The following is a 7,031-nucleotide window of genomic DNA, read 5'->3' on the forward strand; positions in this document are numbered from 1 at the left end:
TATTTTTTTTTTGATAAAATAGCTTGGTTCAAATTTTTTGAAATTTTTATATTTTTGTCAAAGGGTCAAAGTAAACACTTTGTCAAAATTTAAAAAAATTAAATGAGCCAAATTGATTTTAGTGTCAGAAGGTGTTGGGTACCACCTTAAGCTTGACATTTCAGTATTTTACTTAGATATAAGTTTTAGTTTTACATTGCATATGCACATGAAATTTATGAATATATTTGTATCTTGAGATCTTAATTGAAGTGAGACAAACAAATACTCTAAACTTGACCTCATGGATATTTGTGATTGTTGCTAGTTATTTTATTGAAGTGTTTTAAAATTGCAGTATACTGTAATATTATGTTGATAAATTATTAAAAGTTATAAATTATTGTGTTTATATATATATAATTGTAATAGGCATGATAGGGGCTTTTATCTAAAATATAATACCTTTGATGACATATATCCTTGATGGCCCTCAGGCCCCTTAATGTGGATAATTTTGGTTTTATTTCCTGTCAAATCAAACCAAAGATGTGAAAGTTGTTATTGCTACTTCTCAGCCAAGTAAGCAGCAGTTAGACATATTGGTCCATAATGATTTTCATTCTGCTACAAAAATCTATATGGCCTTCACTTTTGCTCTTTCTGTAATATTAGCCACTGGAATAAGGCATGATCATTCATAGATCTCATTATCTCTGTATTTGACTGTCAAACAGGCAGTCTAATTAAAATATAGAACTCTGATTTTGTTATACTCCATATCAGATATATTTCTTGTTTGAATTGTTTTTCATTTATGATTTCAGGGCCTTTTATTGCTGACTATGCAGTATAGGCTATGCTCATTGTTGAAAGCCCTACCGTGGCCTGTATTTGTTAATTTCTGTTTCATTTGTTAACTGGTGAAGAGTTGTCTCATTGGCAATCATACCACATCTTCTTTTTTTATATAATGTGGTCTTTTTAGCTCACCTGACCTACCAGGTCAATTTTTGATAATTTTCATAAATTTGGTAAATTTTGGTAAATTTTTAACAAAATATTTACCTCTGTAACTAAAGGGCCAAGTTCATTATAGATGAAGATATTTGTGAGAAGCAAGTTTTTTCAGTAAAGTAAGATCTACAAACACATCACCATCACCAAAACACAATTTAGTCATTAATCCATCTGTGTCTTTTGTTTAATATGCACATAGACCAAGGTGAGCGACACATGCTCTTAAGAGCCTCTAAATTTGGTTTTGTTGTGGAGCCTGTGACTTTTGACACAGAAAGCTCGACATATGGATAGTGATCCACGTAGTCGGCATAAGCTCACTTCTTAAAAGCTTTATAATTTAGAAGGTGGAAGACCTGGATGCTGCATACTTTGTATATAGATGCCTCATGTTACGAAGTGCTTGCAAGGTCCTCATGCCCTTCAAGACAGTTTTCACTTGACCTGAACCCCATTTTATGGAACAGTGAACAAGGTTAACTTAGTGGTCAGCCCATATCTCAGTTACTATAAGCAATAGGTCTAGTATATTTTGTGTATGGAAGGACTTTAAGGTGTATAAAATGTACATGTTCAACTGGCAGGTTTCATTGGACCTTGACCACATTTTCATGGTTCAGTTATAGTAAAGCTTTTGTGTTTTGGTATGTTTTTCTTATACTGTATGCAATAGGTCTCCTATATTTGGTGTACTTGTCTAGCTGACAGATGCCATCTGACTATGACCTCATTTTCATGGTTCAGTGGTTAAAGATAAGTTTTTGGTCTTTTTCTAATACTTTTTGCACTAGATCAACTATATTCGGGGTATGGAAATATTTTATGATGTATGTATCAGTCTCAGAGGTTTTATTTAACCTTGACCTCATCTTCATGGTTCATTGCTTAGTGTACAGTTATGTGTAATGTTCTGTTTTTCTTAGCCCACAAGCAATGGGTCAACTATTTTTGTTGTATGGAAAGATTTTAAGCTGTACAAGTCTGTCTGGCATGATTCATCTGACCTTGACCTGATTTTCATGGTTAATAGGTCAATATTAAGTATTTAGTCTGTAAACTATAAGCAATAGGTCAACTATTTTAAAGGTACTTAATGATTGCAAAGTGTACAATGCATTTCTCGTTTGGTTTATGTGACCTTGACCTCATTTGCTTGGATCATGTTAAGTTTATGTAATAGTTGTAGTTATAATGGTTAGTAAAGGGGCGATATCTTTTTGCGCCAAAAAGTAACTCATTTGCGCCACAACTTTATTGCGCCAATACTTCTTTTGCGCCACCTAATTATCAAAACTATAGGTATCATTTGCGCCAATAAAATAATCATCTAATTGCGCCAATAAAATAATCATCTAATTGCGCCACTTTTATTCATTTTTATCTATATATGACTTCCCTTGCCTCCTCCTTCTATCCGGGCTTTGGACCGGCAATTTTCCTCCACCAAGCCTGACCAAGACGAAATTTACATGACTTTATAACGACGTCTGGAAAGATGTCTCTTACTGTTTTGTGCATTCTATTTTCGAAATTTAAATAAATGGTGGTAATAAAGACTTAGACATGTATAGTATAATTAAAAGTTGTTTGAAATATTTTGGACAACATTTATAGGTACCATCAGCCAAAATACATCTTTCTTTTCTAAATTGTCTTCTTCAATTTTGAAGAGCTCTGAATTTATTATTTTAGAAGGTCACTCTGACAACATATCGGTTGCTTTTCTTTTGAACGAAGTTCTCAAATTTGACGTTCTTATTTCTGGATATTTTTTTCATGAATATGATCTAATTCTCCATTCAAAATAATTGTACACGATTCATCTGTGAATAACCTAGCACAACACGACTTAACTGTACATCTCCATCTTATTTCTCCAGTTTTTGTTACAAATGCTTGACGGACTTTGTTTTCTTCAACAATGATGACCGGTTTTCCTCTATCAGACTCTATTTTTTGAATGGTATATCCGACATTTTGACTGGTGAAAAAATATTTTATTACTAAAAAAAACATGTTCTGGTCAGTTTTCTTAAATTTGATGAGTGTTCAGATACAATGTAAATCTTATGTGGAAAGGTTAATTATATGATATAGGTAAAACATGTACAGGTATGCTAAAGGTAAAAAAATATCTACAGGTAAATGTGGCGCTATTTCATTTCATTTATTGGCGCAATTAATACCATCAAAATTAAAGATAGTGGCGCAATTAATACCTTTTCAAAACTGCAATTGGCGCAAATTGATTCTGCCCTAGTAAAGAAGGTGAGACATTTAGTCCGGCGGCTTTGTGAAAAATTGTGCACATCCTGTTACAAGCATGAAATTTGGCATAGACCTTCCTCAACTATTACTCTTTCATTTCAGATAGGGAGGCATTTGAAAAAAATGTCTCACTTCCGGTAAAATCCAAAATGGCGGACGTCATACTTAAATCAGCCCAATATCGAAGGCTAGCGTGTAAAAATGTCCTTTTATCATGCTACTATCATAATATTTGGTACAAACCTTTGTGTTTTACTACTTTTGGATAAATTAAATAGATTAGATGTCTTCAGAAACACCACTTCCGGTTAAAATCCAATATGGCGGAAATTGTACTTAAATAAGCTTATTTTTTAGGGAGGGTAATTGAAATGTGTTTTAACGTATTGCTACTATAATTACATTGTGTATGAACCTTTCTGTGGTGCTTCTTATGTATACAATGTATAAGACATATGCCTTAAAAACCCTCACTTCCGGTAATATCCAAAATGGCGGACAGAGAAATATCAATTTTTTATTCAAATTTTCAACTTTTTTCAAAATGTAAAGAAAATGATTTTATTTTGTGCTGGTCATTTAACTTTGGCTTAAAGTTATCCCTGAAACCACTTATTCTATCATGTTGTAAATGCTGAGATATAAAGTTGACACTTCCGGTTAAAAATATGACGTAAATTTCAAAGGTGAGTTCTCAATCTATTTCTTCGAAATAGAGTTTTGGATAGATTGATTTAAACATAATAAAATCACTATAGTACTAAAAAACATTTAAAATTACTACTATTTGGCGAATAATACATGCTTATTCACAGTCACCACCACATGCACACAAGGCAGTGCACGGAAGACCCAATTTTACACATTAAAAATAACCGCGGCATCCTTTCTTACATCCATAATGTACAAGCTTCTGAAAAAATGATGAGGTTTCAGAAAGAGTCTTTTTTAAAAGGGACCCTCTTTGACCCTTCGCAATCCATTAGTGACAAGACTAGGTAGCATAAGAGTCAATACAAAGCTCGTCTCACTAAACACCTGCATAAGTATATTACACGTTTTACATGCTTGAAAAGACTAGAACAAGTCGTGGGAATAGCCTCACTTAAAATGAGTTTTCCCTTTTGTGCAAAAATTGACTTTTTTTGTTTCGTTAATCATGTTAGATCTGATAAGTTTGTGCGATCTTACAGTACAACCCCGGTGATTTAGGCTGATAAATCATCATTCTTTATGTTAAAGTTACATCTTCAAATACCATCAATGTCTCCCACGCAGACCCCAGTCTTTTTTTTTCCTTTTCAAGCAAAGGGAGAACAGTATCACAACCCGTCATAAAGTATGGGCCAGAAATAAAAGTGTGTGAAACATAGACTTAACTGAGTCATGACTCAAACAGTCGATACTGATGTCATTGCTGTTTCGCTATTCCGTGACATAGGGGCATACAAACTTTGGTTTGCATTTGGAAGGGAAAAGTATAGATATATATCAATCAATGACCTTTCAAATGCACTAGGCATTAAAAGTTAACACGTTTGCTAGAAAGGAACTGAGTTGGTGACATTAATGGAGTTTGAAGATGTGACTAGCATTTAGAATGATGATTGACCAGCCAACATCACCATATGGATTTGATGTTTAATGTCATTGAAAACGATACGTGGTTTTGTTAGAAGATCGAGAAAAAAAAGAAACAGTATAGGTTAACAAGGCAAGAAAATATGTGTTTTTGCAGAATTTATGGATGTCAGAAACAATACCACAGTCTTTGTAAATGATGGAAATCAGCTCTCCGATTGTGAATTGCGGCCTACTGAGTATGCTGATTGGGTATTATGTCCTTACCTAAATAAAATACCTTGAAACTGAAATACGAGTGGATGAAGTCTTGAATGCGTATGGTAGTTATAGCAACAAATGGTCAGGACGAACTATGGATTGTGTTTGGGAGGGCAAAATACTTTGGATTAATATCTATCAATGGCCTTTCAAATGCACTAGGCAATGAGTGATCTGAAACACTTATTGTTATCCATGTCTTTACCTCTTGTGATATGGTTCTCTCTTTACTTGAAAGGGGGGAAAAGACTATGTGGGAGACATTGATTGCATTTGAAGATGTGACTTTAACAAATAGAATGATGATTAATCAGACTAAATCACCGGGGTTTTACTGTTAGATCGCACAAACTTAACAGATGGGTATTACATGGTTAACGAAGCAAGAAAATAACTATTTGCGCAACAGGGACGGCTTTTTAAGGCTATTCCTCAACTTGGTCTAGTCTTTTCCAGCATGTAAATCATGCAATATACTTAGGTAGGTGTTTAGGGAGACGAGCTTGGGATTGGCTCTTATGCTACCCACTCCAGGCGGGAACCAAGAGGATAACTTTTGAAAAACTCTTTTTGAAGCCTCATCATTTTGTCAAAAGCTTATACATTGTGGATGTAAGAAAGGATACCGCGGCCCTTTTTAATGTGGAAAATCGGGTATCCCGTGCACTGCGAAGTGTGCATGTCATGGAGACTGTGAATAAACATGTATTCTTGGTGGCCAAATAGTAATAATTTTAAATAATTTTTAGTACTATGGTGATTTTATTTTGTTTAATCAATCTATCCAAAACTCTACATCGAAGAAATAGATTGAGGACTCATCTTTGAAATCTACGTCATATTTTTAACCGGAAGTGTCAACTTTGTATCTAAATATTTACAACATGCTAGAATAAGTGGTTTTGAGGATAACTTTAAGCCAAAAGTTTAATGACCGGCACAAAATAAAATCATTTTCTTTACATTTTGAAAAAAATGAAAATTTGAATAAAAAATTGATATTTCTCTGTCCGCCATTTTGGATATTACCGGAAGAAAGGGTTTTTAAGACATATGTCTTATGCATTGCATCCATCAGAAACCTCGAAGAAAGGTTCATACACAATGTAATTATAGTAGCAATACGTTAAAACACATTTCAGTTACCCTCCCTAAAAAATAAGCTTATTTAAGTACAATGTCAGCCTTATTATATTTAAACCGGAAGTGGGGTTTCTGAAGACATCTAATCTATTTAATTTATCCAAAAGTAGTAAAAAACAAAGTCTGTACCAAATATTTTGATAGAAGCATGATAATAACACATTTTTACACGCTAGCCTTCGATATTAGGCTGATTTAAGTATGACGTCCGCCATTTTGGATTTTACCGGAAGTGAGTAATTTTTTTCAAATGCCTCCCTATCTGAAATAAAAGAGAAATAGTTGAGGAAGGTCTATGCAAAATTTCATGCTTGTAACAGGATGTGCACAATTCGTCTGAAATATGCTTGTAGCCGCCGGACTAATTTCAGCGTGTGCACTCTTGTTAATGTGGGAAGAATTGAAAACAAAAGTTTCCAGGATCATGACTTGGCAATATATGAAAAAAAGAGACTTAGTATACGATGTTAAAAAATATTTATTTTATATTAATTTTTATAAATAAATTCTTGTCCTATCTTAAAATAAATAAAATAAATTAATAAATAAATAAATATATAAAAATATTGATATGGATAATCCAGTAACAAACAAAAAACATCAAATATCAAATAACTGAAGTAATAGTTTTTCAAATTTCATTTGTAGTCTCTGTTTGTCCATCTCTCACCATCGTTTTTTTTGACATTTTCTTTCACCTGAAAATTTCTTTTTACTGCTCTCACTCCTAAAAGCCTTGTACATGTAAATAGTTTGGCTTTTGAATACGCTATTATAAC

The sequence above is a fragment of the Mytilus trossulus genome, chromosome 7 (assembly GCF_036588685.1).
Source record: "Mytilus trossulus isolate FHL-02 chromosome 7, PNRI_Mtr1.1.1.hap1, whole genome shotgun sequence".
Lineage (NCBI taxonomy): Eukaryota > Metazoa > Mollusca > Bivalvia > Mytilida > Mytilidae > Mytilus > Mytilus trossulus.